Source organism: Lepeophtheirus salmonis, chromosome 12 (assembly GCF_016086655.4).
Source record: "Lepeophtheirus salmonis chromosome 12, UVic_Lsal_1.4, whole genome shotgun sequence".
Lineage (NCBI taxonomy): Eukaryota > Metazoa > Arthropoda > Copepoda > Siphonostomatoida > Caligidae > Lepeophtheirus > Lepeophtheirus salmonis.
Genome location: NC_052142.2, coordinates 10,524,118 through 10,546,425, shown reverse-complemented (window position 1 = coordinate 10,546,425; position 22,308 = coordinate 10,524,118). Strand labels below are relative to the sequence as shown.

At 32.5% G+C, this 22,308-nt stretch overlaps 3 long non-coding RNA genes across 11 annotated transcripts; 2 read left to right on the top strand and 1 right to left on the bottom strand.

Annotated features, from left to right (window-relative positions):
* Positions 1-323: 323 nt before the first annotated feature.
* Positions 324-4,032, top strand: LOC121126807 (uncharacterized). Of its 8 annotated transcripts, XR_011782364.1 has the most exons (6): positions 410-1,747; positions 1,823-2,486; positions 2,548-2,628; positions 2,689-3,013; positions 3,082-3,213; positions 3,507-4,032. It is a non-coding gene; the product is annotated as an uncharacterized lncRNA (long non-coding RNA). The 8 variants fall into 8 exon arrangements; XR_011782363.1 differs by having other exon boundaries at positions 397-2,486; positions 2,668-3,013; XR_005867201.2 differs by having other exon boundaries at positions 406-2,486.
* Positions 4,033-7,047: 3,015 nt separating this feature from the next.
* On the top strand, positions 7,048-9,059 carry LOC139906665 (uncharacterized). The gene is made up of 2 exons (XR_011782367.1): positions 7,048-8,576; positions 8,631-9,059. It is a non-coding gene; the product is annotated as an uncharacterized lncRNA (long non-coding RNA).
* Positions 9,060-11,855: 2,796 nt separating this feature from the next.
* Positions 11,856-15,167, bottom strand: LOC139906664 (uncharacterized). Of its 2 annotated transcripts, XR_011782366.1 has the most exons (5): positions 13,669-15,167; positions 13,080-13,613; positions 12,783-13,031; positions 12,591-12,730; positions 11,856-12,528 (listed from the first exon to the last, which is right to left on the bottom strand). It is a non-coding gene; the product is annotated as an uncharacterized lncRNA (long non-coding RNA). The 2 variants fall into 2 exon arrangements; XR_011782365.1 differs by having other exon boundaries at positions 12,783-13,613.
* Positions 15,168-22,308: the final 7,141 nt, after the last annotated feature.

The window sequence follows — 22,308 nt, the reverse complement described above, 5'->3', positions numbered from 1 at the left end:
AACCTAAGGCAAATGGAACATTTTTCAATTCATAAGTGGGAAAAATATATAATATAATTTGACAGAATCAGTTTTTATGAGATGAAGAAATTTGTAGGCGCTAATAAATTATGAGAGGAGTGTCATGTTTGTGTTATGCTCATTCCATTCCGGTAACTGAACCTCGTACAATTACCATCTAGGAAAGTTTAAGTTTTGTGATTCAAACTTCAACAGCCCTAAATTTAGATGAACATAATTTGAGTTAGATAATAATTAACAAACTCCTTGCATCATATTTGATACTCCAGTCTTAAGAAACAAGTTCTTAGTATTTTCAATTCAAGGAGATGACAGATTAAATTTTTGAATACGAATCTCCATATTTCTCAGTGAATGGCCAATGTATTTTAAAATTGAGTTATTTATGGGAAGACACACTCCATACAAAACGTAAGTGCCCTTTTTCAAATTTATATTTTGACTTTTTTCAGACTTTGTAACAATACCTACTGGGCTCGGAAGGAAAACGTGGTCTGTTATTAAACGGTAATGATGTAATTAAAATAGAGAGGTTTTGGGAGGTTCGGTTTTAAGGTGGCCAAGATGAAAAAGACCTTTAAGGGAAAGAATGAAGTGGGGAAAACAACTTGAAAAGGAATTCTGAGTTTCTGGTGGACCTGAAGAAGAAGATCATGGAGGACCCCACAAAATCGATGAATCGCCTCTCTAACAAGTTTGACGTAGATGAAGGGACAATCAGGACGGCTGTGAAGGAGTACTTGGTGTTATCTCCATACACAAGGACCCCACACCACCTATCATATATTATATTGTTAAGCTCGTGCGTGGATCGGATCAAGGCAAATGGATCCACATAAAAAAATTTCTCTGCCGAGAAGATTTTGACCATAGACCAGGTCTATACACCTCGGAACGACCGTTGCCTTGAGGGTCATCCAAGGAGGTCAAAGAGGTATTCCGTACAAAACATCCGGACCAAAAAAGGGTCCTGGGGGTCGCGGCGTCCAACGGCAACATGATGCATCGCTTCTTTTTTAATGCTGAGGAGAAAATTGACCAGGAGGCCTACTACAAGGTACTGAGGTTCACCATACTAACATGGCTCAAGTCCACCTACCCAGAGTGCAAATATGTGTGGACTGAAGATGGTACACCCTCACACACATTGGCCAAATGCAAGAAGTTCTGCGCCAACAACATGGCTGATTTTTGGTCCAAGGACATGCATCCATCATCTTCGCCAGATTTGAATCCGTTGGACTTTCCTGTGTGGGGTACTTTGGAGAAGGAGACTAACCGGACATCTCACCTGAACGTGGACTCCCTGAAGACCGCCATTGTGAGGGAGTGGAACAACTTGTCCGAGAAGTTCATCATCAACTCCTGCAAGGCTTTCCACCGCCATGTGGAGGCTGGGGTTCTGCTGAGGATTGCCATATTGAGTGAGCATGTTCACAAAGGTTGTCACTAAGTCAACGTTTGCTTCCAAACCCTGTGTATATTGAATTGTAGAGTTGCAAAAAATATGTAAATCTTACGAAAAAATATGAAATATCCATCGACAAAATCAAGTTAGAAAAAGAGAACAGAGTTACATATACCAGTCGTCTAAATATTTAAGAATTAAGTATTATTTCAATATATAATCTTCACTCCTTAGGTGCAGAATCGAAGAAAACTTTCAAAAAGTTGTATAATGGATATGCAGTATGTATAAGAGCTTATTCCCCAAATATCAACAAATGTAATATTCCAAATAAAAAATAACATAGTCATAGTAAGACGATTGATAATTTTTGAAAATCTTCCTATGTTTAAGGTAAAAAAAAAAAAAGGACAGAATCGTTACGAGGCCATAACAGATTCAGGATATGAAATGACTATAATCGATCAACAATTCCTTGAAAGGATGAGTATTACTCCAAGTATGTTAAAGTAATCTAAAGGTAAAAAAGATTAACCTTAACATCAGTTATGGATCGGAGAAGTGGAAAAAGAAATCAAGGTTGTTACTGAATTATTGGAATGCTACTATCACGGAAAACCTGCAAAGAATTGGAAATATTATCTCAGGATTACCTTACACAATTAGAATCAAATTGTTGGATGAAGCGGGAAACTATAGAGATTGGTAAAGGGGATGGAGAAAAGATTCCTAAACCGGAGGAGATTGAAAAGAGTACAGCTAAATTTAATGGAAAAATACAAAAATGTCATGCCAATGAAGAAGATGAAGTGCAACCCAATAAAGACTATATCAAAAGAAAAGGATATACTTTTTAAATTGTATAATGCAAGAACGATACCCTAAAGAGAGGCAACTTAAAAATAATTGGATAATATGTTAAAAAAAAGTTATTATTACAAAACTGGGAAACAAACCAGCAGAATGGTGTTACCCCATAGAGAAAGAAATTCATGGAGGCGACAAGGAATTTTTATTGGTAGTTTGACAAACCAAGGCAGTAGTAGATCTAAATCAGGTAGATAAAATGGAGTTTTTATAATACAGTTCACACTCTTCAATATTTCAATTCATCCCAGAAATTAGAATTTAATGCCTATGTCTGCAGCAATGAATTACTGCTGAAGGAGGGGGTATATTATTTTCAACGTCAGTTAAAGGTAAGAAGTCGATTGCTCAACTTTTCAATAAGTGATCAGATTTGAATGTACTTTCCACAGTTGGGATTACGGATTTGAATCGACGAACTTCATATTCTATATTTGTTCATAAAATATAGTTCCATACTTTTACTAAAATGTTAAAATATTGTGTTACTTACGCTTGCCTCAACTGGAGGTAAGGGTTCGTCATCTGGACTTAGTTTTCATTAGCTTCCAGGAGGTCCAGGCTAAGCTTAGATTGAATCATAACGCCAAATTCAATTTCAAGTTTCGTTTTCTCGTATAATTAAAGTCAATAGAGATATCGGATAAATGGATAAAAGCTGTCCATTGAAAGCTCTGATTACCTTGTCGGAGAATCATTTAAACACCAAAGAATTTAGTGAGAATCTTAAAGTTTTATAAGATATATTATAATTAATAAATATATTTAATTTAATGTCTCACAAGATTTAGCGATATGGAAGTGAAAGAAATCAAATTGATGCAAGATAATATTACTGAATTAAATAATATATATGAGATTGCTAAGATCTGGCGTCACAAAAAAACAATCCTTCTATTCAGCTTGATTAGCAATCGGTACGGTACAACAATTTGAAAAGGAACGCTTATCTGTCTATGTTATTGACGTATCTTGTATTTCAAGTTAACTTGATTTTTTGAAAAAAAATTATAAAATCCATAGCTGTTCACAAAAAATTTAATTTTTTGAATAACATTTCAATATTTCTCAAACATCTATAATTATTCCCAAAAAAATTAATTTTTGGGGGTAAAAATTTCAAAAATTTATAGGTATTCACAGAAAATTTAATTTTTTTGAACAAATTTTCAACTATTAAATTTTTTAATCTATTTTGATCAATACATAGATTTCCAACGCTACGCTACTCCAAGAAAAGGGAAAATGGGCATTTATAGTCAAATGGGACCACAATTTTTTTGTCGAAGAGAGTTTAATTTTTTTTTTTAGAAGCATGGGGAGTTGAGTGGAAATTTTCATAACCCCTCAATCAAATGGTTTAGCCGTAGGAAATGTTAAGAGACTAATATATACGTTTAAAAAATTAACAATAGACAGTCGAGTAGATATGTTGATGGTTAATCCATGACTACTTGGTATAAATAATACTTCGACAGAGAATGGAGTTATCCCAGTAAAGTTAGTATTTGGACAGGATATGAGGTCAATTTTACCAAAGTTTCTTATTAAGTCCAATAATAATAATAATTTATCTGCAATGAAGAAAAAATAGAATCAAAGTCGTTATCAAAAAATACCCGGTGTAAAAAGAGTACTGATGCCTGCCTCGAAGTAGTCTTTAAATACTCATAATTGATCAAGATGCTGTTGTACGAAAAAAAATTATTTTATTATAATTTTGTTGTATACCAGAATTCGTCGTTTTATTTCACTTAGTAATCTACAATATATACATACATATAATAGTGTTTAATGAATCAATCAAGTAATATATACATTTCTCATAGTTCACACGATTCAACAATAAACAATGACATGCATTTAATACTAATACTCTACAACAAACTATGCACAACATTACATAAATTATATACCAACAAATCACCCCCACTTCTCTTCTTTGATTTAAATAAGTAGTCGTTAAAGTATTTTAAGTAGTCTGGGGATTTATGGTTTCTTATAACTCTTCTAAGTTGGTGGCTATATTGGATGCTGTACCTAAAACGCTTTCTTCAGCATTTTGTATTTCTTCCATTTCGTTGGACTTATTTACCACTACGACATCTGCTTCCTCTTTATTTTTTATGTCGAATCCGGAAATGAAAGTACTGAACTCTGTTGATGAGGTGCTAAATCTTTAACGACACAGTTTTTCAGTGCCTTCTGGTAGACAGATCACTACATAGTCTGGATTTGTAGAAATGAGGTCTATCTCATCTACCAATGGTTCGTATTTACTCGCACTTACTTTTCTTCTCAGATAAACTTTCCCGGGGTGCAATAACCAGGAAGGAATAGATGATCCCCTCGTGGATCTCCTCTTGTATGTGAACATTCTCTCATGAGGAGTACAATTCGTCGCAGTACATAGTAACAATCTTATGGAATGTGGTACGTCCGGCAATACCATTTCCCAAAAAAATTCTTCTAATCTTCTCGTCCTTGACATAAGAGTAACTCCTTTCCATATGATACCATTATATTTCTCACCTGTCCATTCCCTTGAGGATGGTAAGGAGTTGTTCGCCTCGTTGCAATTCTCTTTTCAAGTAAGAATTAATTTAGTACTTTAGACATAAAATAGGATCCTCGATCACTGTGCACGTAGGACGGCATTCCAAAAAGTGAAAATATTTCAACAGGACACTGAATCACACAAGATGATGTCATTTCCTGACATGGAAAAGCAAACAGAAATATCGAATATTCATCAATCAGTTAAAATGTATCGATTCGAAGTACTGGAACAAGGCAAACGGACCTTGAACTCAATAGCTATTCAATCCATAGGTTGAGTAGCTTATTAATTCCTGAACTTGTCCTTTATAAAAATTAGGCTTGAGTTCGAGACATCCCTCACAACTCCTTTAATGTCCTCCATGGAATATGGCAAATTTTTGCAACAGACAAAATGAGGCAATCTACTTATTTCTGATAAGCTAAACTTGCATGTAGCATTTCTAAATCATCAATAGTTTCGGTTGAAGCGCATATTAGAGAAAACAAATCCGCTGTAGCATTTTCCTTTCCTGATCTATAGATGATGTCATACGAGAAACATGAAAGTTCGAGTCTACATCTAAGTATCTTCTCAGTCTTGATTCTACCGGAATGTTTTGTCTTAAACATGAAGTCATGTTGAATCAGTCATTATGGTAAAGTGTTTACCAATCAAGAAGTGCCGTCACTTGCAAATAGCTCCTACGATAGCAAACGCTTCCTTTTCGACAGAGGAATGCCTGACTTCACTTTTATTTTAAGTTCTTGAGAAAAGGACCACTGGTCTTCCTTTTTGATTAAAGGTCGCTCCAACTGCATATTCCATGGCGTCCGTTTCAACAGTCATTTATTAAAGGTCTAATCTTTTCGGGAAAATTTCTGACCCATTTTGAGTAATGAGGAAACATTGCAAGAACTAGTCGTAATGTAGGAGTATTTTTTGGAAATTAAGTAATTAAAAGTGGACGCACTCTATCTGGATCCGGCTGAATGGCCCCATTTTCAATTAGGCATCCTAGTAGGTTTATTTATTAATAAAATAATTAATTTCACTTTCGTTAATCACTAGTCCATAGTTCTGGTCACTTTTTTTGAATTTTACCAAGTTAACATCATGTTCTTCCACAAATAGTTATATCATCTATATAGCCATAAGTAGTTTTCAATTTTTCATTTGAGATTATAAAATCAATTACTTCTTGAAATCCGGAAACTCCATTCGTAGTACCAAACGGGATTCTCGTGAAATGATAAAGCTTACCATACGCTTCCAATGCTGTTTATTTCTTCTTTTTTCCTTTTATAGCTATCTGATGGTAGGCACTTTTCAGATCTATTTTATACAATACAGAGTTTTTACGATTCTGTTCAATAGATCGTCTATACGTAGGAGTGAATAGGCATCCAAAAGTGTATATCTATTAGTGGTTCGCGAGTAGTCGATCACAAGACGTTTTTTATGATTATTATTTGTTGTTACTAAAACTTGGGCTCTCGAAGTTGACTTGCTTTCTTCAATGATTCCATCCTTCAACATGCAGCTCACCTCATTATCGAGTTCAGAGTACTGCCGTGATTTAATTGCTATAATTCTGCTGTCGGACGTGAGATTCCCAAAAAGCGTTGAATAAGGAACTTTCGTAAGTAGTGATCCAATCGTTCTCCTGGGTTTTGTGTTCGTGTATAGAACAAATGTCCTGCCAAAATTTCTTTTTTCTTTTTCATAAAAATGGATTCCAAAATTTCGATGGTCGATTAGTATGACTTACATTCAGATATATAAGAATAAACTCTGTAATTCATATAGTTATTCAACACATCGAGTTTATCATTTTCATTTTCACATACACGGTTAAAAAAAAACTCTCGAAAGGCTACCTCCTCAAATGTGTCCATTCTTCGTCTGCACTTGAGGAACTGGGATCCACATCGAATCGGTCGGGCCTCAGATATTTATCCATTGTTAGATTAGTGAAATAAATTGTTGTATACCAGAATTAGTAGTTTTATTTCATTTATCAGTAATCTACAATATATAATTCACGTAGTTATTCAACACATCGAGTTTATCACTCTCATTTTCACATACACGATTCTAAAAACTTTCCAAAGTCTGCCTCCAATGTGTCAATTCTTCGTCTGCACTTGAGGAACTGGGATCCACATCGAATCGGTCGGGCCTCAGATATTTATCCATAGTTAGATTAGTTAAATAAATTGTTGTATACCATAATTAGTGGTTTTATTTCACTTATCAGTAATCTACAATATATACATTTAAATAATAGCGCTTAATGAACCAATGAAGCACTATTACATATTTATATGTATATATTGTAGATTACTGATAAGTGAAATAAAACCACTTACCACTTACAATACCTTTCTCTTAGTCCACACGATTCAACAATAAACAATGATATGCATTTAATACTAATACTCTACAACAACAAACTATGTCCAACATTACATAAACTATACACCAACAAAACTTCTCACTACAAATATTTTCTATACAACAATGCATATTAATTATGAATCTAGGTACCATAAGCCACCAACCCTCTCCTCAACCCTTGCACACATTGATAATGTAGTCCCTTTTTATAATTATCCACTGCTGGTTAACAGATGTCTTCAGAGCATCAATATTCGGGTGGCAGACTTTGCCACCAAATCCCGTGGATTCCGATCTGAGCTCTGATGCTACCCATCCACTCTTGTACAATAGTTAGCAGTATGGGCCGGAGCCCAGTCCTACTGAAATACGTAAGTGGCGTTGTTGGACTTGGTTCTTGGTGATCTATGGGACCTTATTTTCGTTCAATAACATCAAGTACTCGGAAGTGGAAAACCAAATTGAAAGCATTTTTTTCTAAATTGACGCCAACCACCAAAAATATCCCATATCCCGGGTGTTTGGTCTTGGTGACTGTTCTGATGCTGTTGTCATCCTTGCCAATGTATAACAACCGATCATAGTGCTTCTAACAGCCTTTCAGATGGTCTTGCTGACGTGTAAGGCCTTCATGATGTCCGTAGTAATTCTCCTGGTGCTGATTAAATTGCCTATGATGGTTTTTCTTGCCTCCATCGTGACATATACAAAAAAAAATTTACAACATGTACCTCAATCAAAGGCTTAGAATCTAAGCTATTCAAAAATAATCTGAACTTTAATATTTTTACTCTATTAACTTTGGGCAATCCCCATTAGTTCAAGATCACATATTAAAAAGATAGATTCATATATGAAGAGTAATCAATCCTAAAAATTAGAGACACTACATGTTTGAGATAAAAATTTGACATTTGTGGGTTTGGAATTGGCAATTTATCCGTATTTATACCAATTAAAACGAATTAATTATGCGTTTTGCGATTTATTGATCTGGTTTTTCGATGAAAAGAGGATTTTATGTGTGTAGTACTATGTATAGATATTCTGTATCTATACTGGAGCATATATAATATATTTGCTGTCTCCTGTTGAGAGGGGTAAATATTACTATCACCTGCCTGATAGTAGAAAAGAAGAATTGGCTCTGAAAATAATTAAAATTGTGTATTTATATTTCATTGCTATTGGACAAGAATTCAGTATTCATAATTAATTGACAACAATGCCTGCTACATGTTGTGGGCCAAAGCTGCAGGTCATGTTACTCCGGCAATCCAAAGGAGAACTTTTTTTTTCATAGGCTACTATTTACTTATTTTTCTTGCACTGATATTCAAGGTAAAGTTTGAACAAATTAATACTAAAAGTTTCTATTGACATACATACTTATAGGAAACTTAAGAACCGATTAATAATTCAAGATTGTGCAGCAAACATTTTAGACTAGAAGAATATAAATATGGAAGAACAGATTCGAACCCCTCTAGAAAAATACAAGCTATTCTTTATCGCCGTATCTTAAGGAACTATGCAGTTCCATATATATTTGAGGGTGCTCAACCCGTATTACTCAAAACAAGTCCAGCTCTGGGAAATACTTTTTTAAGTTCGGTTGCTATTTAAAACAATAGTAACTAGAAGCTAAGGCAAACGGTTTATAAGCCTTTTATTGCACCAATATTTTTTCTGTAATCATTACAGATTTCAAAATGATTAGAAAATATTTCAACAAAAAAAATAACATGCTAATTTGATATAAAACACAAATTGGATTTTAGTTGTTTGTCGTCTGATAAATAAACTTATTATAATAAACCGAAATAGTCTGTTTTTTTGCTAGATTAATTAAAAAGTTCCCAAAATTTTTCAATCCCTTCAAATATTTGATAACTCAAAATTTAAATTATGTAATCAAGGCACAACTATAGCTGAAGACAAATTTAAGTATATATTTTTAAATTTATCTCCATACTATTAAAAAAGAAGGAGATGATTTCGAAAGAGTTATTAATTATATAGCTGAACATTTAAATAATGTATCAATCCAAAACAGAGGAGACAGTACTCAATACAGTTTTTGGCAAAGTGTATGCATGGGAAAACTGTAGTTCTTCTTGATATGGGCAAATTGTATATGATAGTTGTTTTTGTTTGCCAAACATTTCACACTTGTGAAAATGGTCTTAAGCTTTAAATTGAAATAATTTTCTAGATGCAAATATCTGAAGTTTCTTCCTTCAGAACAAGAGTAACAATAATTTTTGATGAAGTATATTCTTCAAGACAAATCGAGTTTGTTGGTAGAAAATTTTATAGATCAGAAGCTGTTGTCACTCCTACAGAAGAATTATGATTAAAAGTGTTACCTATAATGTCAGTGTCATCGTTGCCATGATATTTGTTGTTATTATCAACTCCAAAATCATTAAACAGTTTGCAATGGCAGTTATCCAAAAGATAAAGAATCTGGGATTTGATAATGTTGCCTTAGTTTGTGATGGACATTCTTCAAAACGGAAATTTTAAAATCAAGAGCTTTATAATTGTACTTTGAGTCGTCCATTGAAAATCATTTTTCTCCTGAAAATTGGATATTTCTGCTTTTTGATACAGTTAATCTTTTTTTAAATAATTATAAAATTATCAGCAGAATTTCTTTGGATTTGGATGCTAATTTGAATAATATATTTCAGCTTTACTAAAAAGAACTTGGACGGGCTGTTAAATATGCATACCAACTAAATGAGGTGGGGAAAAAATCCGACCCCATGAATAAGTAAATCCTTCCAAACTGTGTATATATGAAAAATTTTATATTGTGAAAAAAGAAAACGATTCGTTTGAGAAGGAAATGGATGAAATTAAATCAATTCTATACCTTTATTGTTTCTTTTCGTCTAATTTTTTCATTAACAAATCACAAGCTCATCTTCTGTTCTTTTTGTCCCGTTAAATTGCTTCATCAATCATAAAAAAAAATTAAATTGAACAATTGTAACTGTATTAGTTATTTGATTTTAAATTACCAAGTAACCTCGAACATTGATTTTTCAGGTGAAAATCGTCATCTTTTGGAGAAATTTCAATTTCAAATTGACAGAGGAGGTATTAAAAATAGTCAAATTTGCTTTATTTAACAACATTGCATGCAAATCATCTGCATTATCTGATATTTTCTTCACCTCAAGGAATTTTTTTTTTTCTAACTTCTCCAAACCATCAAAAAAAATTATTCGTATACTTGATTATTAAGAAATGGAGAATGTTCCATTCCTTAGATTTAAAATGCAGAAGCAATCATAATTTTAAAGACTATGCCGTCCCTAGTTGCATCTAAATTTTTCAATTTCAGTAGAAAAAATTTAATTCATGAAGCCAACAGCATCAGACATATGGCAAGATGTGCCCTGGTCCTATTGCTAAAAAAAAAAGTTCAAGTAAACTCTAAATCTTAAATTTTGTTGGCTTAATTTCAATAAAGTATTAGTTTTACTAAATAATTACATAACAATACATACTATGAAAGTTTTGAACTACATTTAATAATAAAAGTTGTTTGCTTCAAGCAATCCTTGTACACTCGGTATTTGAAATTCCTTAAGTCTTCTTTACACTTAAAACGCTTACTATATGTTAAGAGTGGAATGTTGACAATTACTGATTCATGATCACTATATGTAATTAGGTTACACTTCCTCAGAATGACTTTTTTTTAAATTCCAGGAGTTATGAAGAAAAACGATCTATGGTTAGATTCAATTCCAAGGTTTTGGATGTCTTTAATAGAATGAAGTCATTTTCAAATGGTATATTGTTGAGACGGATCCAGAGAAGAGGAACTCGGGACACCAATTCTTTAAATAAAGGAGCATTGACAGTGTGGTTAGATTAGAGACTAACCCAGGAGACGAATGTTCCTCACTTTATTTGCGGAAATATGGATTTCTAATGTCGCGAAACACGGAGTAGATGAGAAGGATAGTTGAAATGGATGACTTAATAAAAGTAGATATCGACATATGAAGTACACTATATTAGAGACATTGAGTGAAGTCTATTTCAGTAATACTCCTAAGACATAGAAAGAGGGGGACATACAAAATCTTTTTTTTAGTCAAAAAACCCATAGACCCTAGTAGGTAGGACTTTAAATTCCATTACTCAGCAGTAAGCTGAAGGAGGGAGGCAAGGTGGTGGAAGGGAAAGGCAGGTCTCTTAGATTATGGATTCTGATTTGCTGAACTGAGTGACGTCACAAATTTACTCTTAAGGCAATAACTCATGTGTAAATTTGATATTTCTGTTGAGAAAAGGCGTACAAGGAGAAGGGAGGGGGAGGGGGGGGGTGAAAGACTTATGGCATCATTGTTAAAATACTGATGTGATTAACATATGCCTATTTTATTATGATTTTTGAGGGTATAACGAAAGTATTTATTAGCAAAATGTTTAATGAAGATATACCACGTATAATTGACTTAGACGTTTTTTATCCGTTACAGTAGATTTAAAACGTCACACTCCATGAAATTGTAATTCATTATGAACCATATTCTCAGAATATTAACTGATGAAACGACAAAGTAGAGTATTTCGAAATATATTTGAAGTTCCAAGTTTAAAAAAAAGGCTTAAATTAAATATAATCTACATACTAAAAAATAAACCATCATACATATATGTTAAATATACAAAATTAAACAATTATAATCATATAACTAATAACAATAAAATATAAATACAGAATATTGAAATAATAGATTGATCTAAATAATATTTTCTTGTTCTGACATGAATTCAGTTAAATATGTCATAACTTTAAGTTGCTAAACAAAAGCCAGACGTGGAGTTTAATAAAAAAGATCATCACCCTTTCTTCCTAATGTGGAAGTTGCTATATACAATTGTGCACAGGATAGATATATCTCAACGGGTGAGATTTAAATAATTATCAATAATAAAGTAAATGTCAAAATCATAAAATTAGACAATAAATATACTAATAAAAAAATGTTAGAAGTAAATCCATCTTAAAGATTGAGAGCAAAAGCTAATTATTTAGTAATGTCCGGGGATAATACTCCTTATTAAGAGCATCAAAAAAGATTTTTCCCCAGTTATTTATACTTGTATAAAAGCATACTCTTATCATGAAGGATACGCACAATTGTTAATTATAATGCTACACCAAATGTAACTACCCCCGTTGTTGTGATCATCTAAGCAGTTGTTTTGCCTTTTATGAGTTTTCTGACCACCATTTCTTGGGGCTTATCAATCACAGCTAATCCTTAAGTAATAAAAAAGTAATATTTATTGACTATGTAATATTGAAAACCCTAATGATCGTACCTAAGTCTTTAAGTGAAGAAACTAATGTCAGACAAACTGGTTGCAAACCATTCAAAGCTACTACTCCCGTTGTTGTGACCATTTAAGCACTTGTTTTTGCCATTTAATGAGTTGTGTATCATAATTCTTGATAATTTTAGCTAAAATAAAATCTTATTTTACGATTAGATTTTTTTTTAAATGAATACTTACTGTTAGATGGTATAAAATTCAGAGTTCCACTTCGTAATTTGGCGTGGATGACTCTAAACATGCTGAAAATTATCTTAACTTCACAATTAACAAGGGCAGTATTTCTATAAATGACACCATTACCAACATCCTACATTAATTAATGATGGTTCTTCGGGAAGTGAAGAATGTACTCGTGTATTTCTCCATAAATTTTTTGAATGTAGGATAAGTAGCAATGGATAAGGTTATAGTACATGCAATAAACATCTTTATTAGATCAAAGTTTAAGTCTGACTTGATGTTACCATCACTAACTTGATTTTATAGATGAATATCCATACTTTTGTTATGAGATGAGGATAATGAGTGGCATGGAATTCTAGACGGGGGACTAAAGGTATATTTATATCGATAAATCCGACAAGCCATCTGTTTCTCATCCGGTAAGTATTTTCCAAATTCCTGGCCCTCCATTTTCAGAAATCCAGACAAAAGGCACGTTATTTTAGTCATTTTATTGAGTTCTCTATCGACTATCAGCATCTAATATTATATTAATATTGAATAATAAAGGAGGGAATGATAACGTTCTTGATAGAAGAAGATGTATATTATTTAATCAATGATGCCATAAGTATTTCTTCTCTTCTCCTTGCGCGGTTTTGTATTCTTACCAAAATTATCACCCTTACCCATGAGCAAGTGGATCTCATCTCCTTTAATGAAAGGGTGGTTCATTATACAGGTGTCTCTTCTTATCAAGGTCTGTGATTGGGACTTCTGATCTCGTTAATCAGTTATCCTTGTACATAAATTCCTCCAAATTTTCTACGTAATCATCTTATACTTCTACATATAAGAACTAAAGAATTTCCAAAAACGACAGAATAATCGACTAAAATACCTAATAAGCAGCAGAGAGAGTTATCATCTTCCATTTACGGCTCCTTCTTTGAAATTCTTGAAAGTCAGCTCTGATTCGTCTCCTAATCTAAGAAAACTATTCCAGTAATAGAAATTATTCAGTGGCCTTGATGTCTATAACGCCGAAATCACTCATCGTAATCATATTTATACCAATCCCGTTGATAAGTTGGACTTCGAGATACACGGTTTGTAATTATATAACCTGAAAAAACCCCACCTCTGATTTCTGTATTAATACAGCGTCTTTTTTGCCATTGGAAGACAAGTGAAAAATGATTCTTGTAAAGATATGTGCGTCTTTATCATTTCTGCAGCTCAAACACTGGTCAATTGTGAAGATCTTCACAGTCGTCGGATGACTCTTTAAGTAATTAAGCACTTTTTGTCTCTCTCAATACTAAAGTCCTTCATCCTGTCGTCGAGGAGAAGTCTTGGAGTCCAGACAAAGCTTTTAAGGGTGAGGTCATCATGAACTGCCCTCCTGATGGTGATCTCATCCACATTAAGGTCGTCAGACAAGTGGGACATTGATGGTGTTGGATCTTTCTTGATCTTGGCCTCCAGGTACTTGAGAAAAGTTTCATCTCGCTTCAACCCATTTCTCCACTTCCTACCTTTCTTTGGACTCCTTTTCCATTCTCCTTGGTCATTCTGATGTTCCATGGTCACGCCGACAATGCCTGAAATTCTTTGCAGGTCAACATCCGTATCGAGAAGATCAGAAATCCTTTTCCTTTTTTTATTCCTGTTCACTCATTTTTTGTCCGATTTTGATAAATCAAAACATTGACTCAGAAAAACAAGAAATATATCTGAACATTATTTGAGATGTCACCTGAAACCTTAATTATCGTTAAAAAAAATTAATGGTGCAGAGAATGTAATTGTCGCACTCTGTAAATATATATCTCTAGAAAGAATAGTCAATATCACTATTCAAAAGATACTAATTCAAGACATCATATTCGGTTATGATAGTAAGATAATTAGATTGCACTCTATATTGATTATATTCAAGATAAATGAAAAGTTAAGATCTTATTGTTGGTTTATGTTTTCCCACGAACATTACATGTTTTCTACATAATATCCACTTATTGTTAATATATTATTGATTTCTTCGCTGTATCATAGGTTTTTATCATGAAACCTTACCTAATATTAAGAAAATGATGTCGTTCAAAGTTACAACGTAAATAATATTAGTCTACCTTAAATTAAAAATTGGCATAAAATATTCATATAATTCATAAACTAATCTGTTGAAAAATAATTTTAAATTTTTAAGATCATTTTAAATCAGAAGGAGAAGAGGGGAAGGAGGGAAGAAGATCAAGAGATACAAAATATTAGCCACCAACAAAAGCTCTAATTTATACAGTCAATACTTCATAGCAAATGACATAATTGCCCTATCTGTTGATAGAAGATGCCAGGAAGGGAGAGTACTCTACCATTTATTACTAAAATCATTGCTATACTCTTGTTTACTATGTTCTTTTTGTTAAATATTTCATTTTATAGCAGTATTAGTATTTTAGTATATTTTTTTAATCTTTCATACGCCTAAAAAAGGAGGATATAGCATCTAAAGGGCCAACTCTCCGAAGTTATCTTTCATAAACACCATTAACATCCAGATCAAAGAGAGCATCCAACAGAAGTCAAAGAATACAGCTTCAAAATAGTATATATGAAGCATTCGATAAAGAAATGTTTAATGAAGAGATTGTTTCGACAGCTAAACATCTCTATGACAAGTTATCTTCTGAATCATGGCCCTCTGGATTCATTTTGTTAAAACTCAAAAGGTTTCTCTACTCAAAATATTCCATTCAGTTTGAGCTTAGCTATTGTAAACAGCCTCGAAGTGGAAGATGACCTCTCCTTTAAAGTGTTCCAAAATCATATACAACTGAAAACTAACTCTGTATCTCATTGCCAAAAATTTCACAGGAAAATAAAACCGATAACACAAGCCCTCAATGTGGCAGTTTTTCCGGGATCGAACGAAGTTTATCGAGAAGTGGATATCTCCAAAAAAATTTGTGATGAACTCTATCAGTTTGTCAACTTAGCAGAGATGAATGAATATCAGTCTTATAAATTGGCATTTACCGTACAACAAACAAATCTTGCCTTTAAATCGCCCAAACAGAAGAAATATTTTCCTATGACTCTCTCTATAGTTTTAATCTGGTAAAATATCAATCCTAGTCTTTACAATTACTCATAGCTTTAAACGTCTTCACACTTCCATCACCAAGGTAAATGAAGACTATATGCTATGCTTTAAATATAGAAATCGGGCTTCCCCATTCTACTATTAGCTACCTCATGTCAAGAATAAATACTTTAAAAAGTTGATAGAATTATATGGCTCATAGACGAAATTTACCCGCTACAAAGGTTAGAATTTGTGAAAATTTTTTGGACTTGAAAACAATCAGACCACAAAAAAAGTTATTCCATTTATGATCAAGAAGCTGGAGAAAGTATATGGACTTGGTATGCTCTTGTGGCAAACTTGACTGCTGGATTCTTGTTTCATCAGTATAACTTAATATGAAGTCTCTCTGGAAAATTAGATTTACTGTTATTGCATTGTCGGTGGACAGACATACAGTAAATAGAAAATTCTACACATAGTGTCTATGAGGAAAATTTTTAAAAACTGCAATCTCTCATCTGCAAGACGAATCGAAGAAAGTTTATCTCTTAATTGATCCGGAATATAACTTTCAAAATTTGTATATCTTCTTTCAACAAAAATACTGTTTGTTGTGCCCAAATATTTACATCTCTGCACCACCACTTCTGCGTCCAACTTTGCCACATCTGATAAATTCATTATATGGTATCAAATTTTTAAAGTAGAATTAGCGCACAAACTTTCTTTAAAATTACTAAATCCTACTGTAATCTAGAAGATGTATGTAAAGTTAACAGATTCAATTTTTCATGAATCAACGAATGGAGCTCTCAAATTCTACTCTAGTGAGAATTCTGAGTTTGTTGAGTTTGTAGAAATTACTGGAACATATTCAATGTCAAAACGACGCAACCTGGATTAAGGAAGGTGAAAAAACTTAGAGAGCCTATTTCTAAAAAACGCGACTTACCTTTGGCATATCTTCGATAGCTTGCAATATTTTTGGATGAATGGGGAATTAGTGGATTACGATGATTGGCAGACAAAACATTCCAATGGAGAGAGCAACGTTTTATAGTTCTTCGTTGGATATATTGCATTTTCATAGTGTAAAAAGGTTGATTGTGCATCAAACAGGGCATCCTTAGTTTTTTTAGACTCTCCTCCTGACAACAACCGTTTCACCACAGACTCGTATTAGGAAAAGTTTAACTAAATAAATTCTCCGAAATGATGAACAGAGGTGGATTCTCAACACCATCTGACCTACTTCTTCTATCCTGTTTATATGCTCAATCATTTTACGAATTCATCTGCAACCATGACAATAAAATGGATAATTACTTAAACATGTCCAGTCCAAGAATATTTGTTGAAACGTTCATTGAGAAAATGCTTCCTGGCTCAGAGGTGGCTATAGAGGGAATCATGAATACAAAGTGTAAAGAAGGACACGGGTTGATTAATCTCCTTAAAAAGGCAACACCAATACTCTTAAGCATCATGGGGCAAAAATATTACCACATGTACCAATGATATAATACGCTTGGACAGCAAGAAAATAACCTTAGGTAACAAAAGCACCATCAAAAGAAAAATTATTCAGCTCCAATCTTTTTCGAAATGAAATGGTTCTCGATTTGTAGACTATTGTACACTTCCTATTGGTGTCCCTGAAAAGAGTATTTCATCATAATAAATTGATTTATTATATTATATTTTATTAATTTGTAAAACTAATTTTATTCATATAATTTGTAAAACTAATTTTATTCATATAATTTGTAAAACTAATTTTATTCATATAATTTGTAAAACTAATTTTATTCATATAATTTTTAAAACTAATTTTATTCATATAATTTGTAAAACTAATTTTATTCATATAATTTGTAAAACTAATTTTATTCATATAATTTGTAAAACTAATTTTATTCATATAATTTGTAAAACTAATTTTATTCATATAATTTGTAAAACTAATTTTATTCATATAATTTGTTCTAATCTAAATAATATATTAAAAATTAAATTATATCAAATGTGAAATTATATATATGAAAGTACTCTTCTTGGCAGCACACACTTTTTCCGAAATTAACATGGTAACCCTGACAATTTGAAGAATATTTTAGAGGAGAGAAATAATAATGCTCAAGATGTTTCCTTAGAGCAGCTCCAATCAGATGTAACAAAGAAGGGGGAAAAAAGGATATAAAGTAGGACATTTACTAGAATGACTAAGATGTCGATCTCCAATTCTACTCTTAGTCCAAAAAGGACATACAATTATAACTCCATAATAAATCCTCAGGATTACACACTGTCTTTTATGAGCACAAACGAATGTTCAATCAGGTTTGGAATATAATTGAATTTATTTAGGAAAGGATGTAGGTAAAGAAAATACATTCTTCAGATTCTCAATTCCAAAAAAATAAACAGGCTAGCTAAAAAATACGCAAGATTTGCACCATTACTTATTATTCTTTTTCTCCTCCAAAACATTCTTCAAATTCCTTTTCACTACTTATCTATCCGAATTTCCCTCTGCCATCAGTACAAGGTCATCTGCCTAAAGATCAACCAAATGCTTTTTATTTCCTATGGAAACGCCAAAATCTCTATATTTCCGTATAAGTGTATAACTTAATAGTTTCATTGCAGCACACAAATAGTAACGGTGATACGGGACATCCTTGTCAACAGCTTTTTCCTATGACTATATGGTTACTCTGTAATCCATCAATCACTATAGTAGAATTTCCATTAAATAGGTGAGTACGCATTGGATTAAAAATACTTCTTGGAAGTTATTTCTTGGAATGTATTTCTTTACAGCACGTAGGATAAAATTATGACTTACAGAGTCAAAAGCATTGCTGAAGTCAATGTCAATGATTGCTCCAATTTTAACGTAATTAATAATTTCCTGAATATTTCGTTAAATATCGTCAATATGTCTTTTAAAAAAAACAATCTGAATTTTTTTTGTTAAGTATAGGCTTGATTTGTTTAGATAAAACATCTGCTAAGATTTTGTATGATTCATTAAGCATTGTCAATGGCCTCTAGTGAGGTGAGTATACTTATATTTTCTATCTCAAATCCAAACCTAAGTAAATAGGTAAAATACTTATTACATAGGGTATATATTTTTCCTTTTATATTGTCAGGTTCAGAAGCTTTGTCATCTGGGTAAAATTAATTAATATAATCCAATATATTATTGTATGTAAAGATAGAACAAGATGCCACTTTTTTTAGTCCAGGAAATCCACTTCTACAGCATCCCAATATTCCTTGATAATTATCCTGAAACACTTTGCGAATTGATTTTGGATTTGTAATTACTTTATTATTTACTATAATTTTTTCCATTCTTTTAGCAGAAATTCTTTTTTTCATCGATACATGTTTTAATCTCTTATAATGATTTATTTCTACATCAACTTTTGTCTTCATCTTTTTTTCGGCAATTTCGGCAATCCCGAATGTATTCATAGTTTCCGAAGTTAGCATACGGACAAATAAGGATCCTTTATTCATGATTTCATCTATGTCTTCCTCTAATTGTTTAACAATTTTACTCCTGCCACCAATAAAAGTTAGAGTTGTGTCCGGAATGATTATATTGAAGACACTTAATAATCTATTACAGGATAAAGTATGATTGCAGGAAATTTCCAATCTACTATTTAATTTTATTTTAAATTCTTCTAAAGAAATGAGCCAATTAAGAATCCTAAAAGTTTTGTTCGCAGGAGCTGAGAAAAATTTCTAAATTTAATATCTTGTGGTCAAAAGAAGATTCGAATTGGTAGGACGCTTTTTTAGTATAAGAGCATAAGCATGGAGATATCAAAGCAAGATCGATCCTTGATGACTGCTTCACCTTCCTCTAAGAGAACATATCATTATAATTATATAATTTCTTAATAATGTGAACTAGATTCAATTGATGAATTAATTTTCTGAGCATAGCAGTTTTACGTATGGTCTAATATCAACATTGAGGTGGCCAATTAAAATTAAGAGGAAAGAATCCCTTTTTTATATTATTGATTGAAAAAAGGGGGGATGATTTTACATTAGGTCCAAATACGTTTGCGATATTAAATTGAAATACAATGGACGATATTATGATTTGTTGCCACTCACTCTCATTGGAGTATTCTTTAATAAGTGATTATCCTTCGAAGTGGGTTGCATCCATTGAAGTACATTTCAAAATCGAAGGGAATGCATACATGAACTTAAGCAAGAGGAATACACATTAGATAGTATTTCCTGTAAGCATATTACGTTGTAGAGAGAGAATCCTTTTCATTCTAGCATGTCTAGTTCTCTGTTCCTCCTCCTCTGGTGTTTTATAAAACTATTCTTTTCATACCCATATTCCTTTTGATGTCATCTGGATAATATTATCTACGGATGTTGAGATTTGCGGCATTTAATTTGACTGCTTTTGAAGCCTATTAAAATGTATCATGTTAAAAAACAATACATAAAATAAATGATTACACTAGCCCTTATTACTATTATGATCTTTTCACAACTTTATCGGAGCTCCAACCCAATATCTAAATTAGGAGACACGCCCTGATCTTGATTTTTTTTAAATTTGAGCGGAGTTTCCTTGCCATTGGGCGACAGCCTCAAGTCTGGAGTGGACCTCTTAGAGGAATATCCTGACATGTTTCTTGTTGATATTTTAACAGTTTTTTTTTTATATACAAATATCGAAGTGACCTTTATCATAAAGTTTTTTAAGTCTTCCATCCTGGAAACAACACTCTTTTGTCGGGACGGCTAGATTTTCAAACTTCTTAATAGCTTCTCCAATATTATTCGAGGAAATATCTTCATGAGGTGAGTGTACAAATACATTCTCCTCAAAAACACTAGGATTTCCCTCCTTGTCGCTTTGCTGGGCCCTTAGAATTCTTTAATCCTTTTAAGTTTCCTTCCCCTCTTCTTATGACAAAATCATCTTTTACATGAGCTAACACCACTCCAAAATTGATAGCATCTTTTAGCCCCAAAATTATCATATTCTTATAACCTAGACAAATCCGAATTCCACGATTCTTTCTTTGCTCAAGCTTGAGGATTTTAAATACAATGTTTTCTACGTCGTTATAAGTAGGCCTATTAGGCAATTGGCCATCGTCTAAAGATTTCAGATTTATAATAAGCCTATTTTTATTAGCTTTCGCATCCAAATTCTTGTTCAATGCTTGTAAATGATTCGAGTTAGACGTTGTATTTCCATTAGAAGAAACACTCATTTTTAAAAGGTAAATATCAAAATATTCTTACCAGGAATCATCAAATCTCCAAGGAAGGGTATCAATCATTGAGATAGAACACCCAATAGCTGCCTTTCAAAGAACAAATGCACAAAACCGAAGTTGTTTGACACTCCTTCAACAATAGAGACGCACTACAGTAAGACAAATTCAAACACCGATGCTTGTGTCCTTGGGAAAATAATTTACAAACAAAAGATGTGTTTTCTCTTCAGAAAAATCTATGATTTTCATCAGTACTTATAATATTCATGGGTGTATATTAAAAGTTATCGGCATACCTAATAAAACATGCCCTGCCGGTATGTAAAATAAAATAGACCTAAAAATCAATTAGGTAATCCTGGCAATTTGAAGAATGTTTGGTAGTAGAGCAGCTTAGCTGTCATGACGTCATATTAGCAAGGTTTTGAACGGAATACTGAACAGAATCGAATTTTTTTTCTGAACGATAAAGGCTAAAAATGAGATTTTACCGTTCCGTTCCAATAGGTCATACTAATTTCGGTAGGGGTTTAACAGTCCAACCGATAAGTATTCTAGAGGCACGACTATGCAAATTCAGTGGCTATTTTTGCAATTAGGGAGGGACCTAAGGCCTCCGACCCGGATACTAATGTGAATTGTTCACTCTAAAAATAATATAATTATTATTTATGTCCTTTTTACGCATTAATAAATTAAATTGCTCTTGTACTCAATTAATCAAATTCTCACGGGTTTTTTTTTAATTATTTGCTCTAATTTTCATAGGGATTTAAAGTATTTAACATTGAGTCGATATTTGAGTTAGATATTATGTTTAACGTTACTGGTTGCAATGAATTTTTTCAATGTCTCCTACATGTTGGGTTTTAGTTGAAAAACTATTTTTTTTTTTATGAAAAATATATGAATCATATACTTATAAAGGTTCAATCATTTATATTTATAAAATGACAGACAATATTTCAAAGAGATATTACTCAATTTTATCTACCTGATTTAATGTGGCCCAATAGAACAAGGAAGTAAATAGCTACATTTACTTGCTTAGAAATATAATTTATTAATTTCCTAATTCTATAAATATGGGGGTGAATTTTGGCTACTTTAAGTACAATTAGCGATACCTCCAAAGGATTAATCAGAATCATGTGTTCGTCGAAACGAA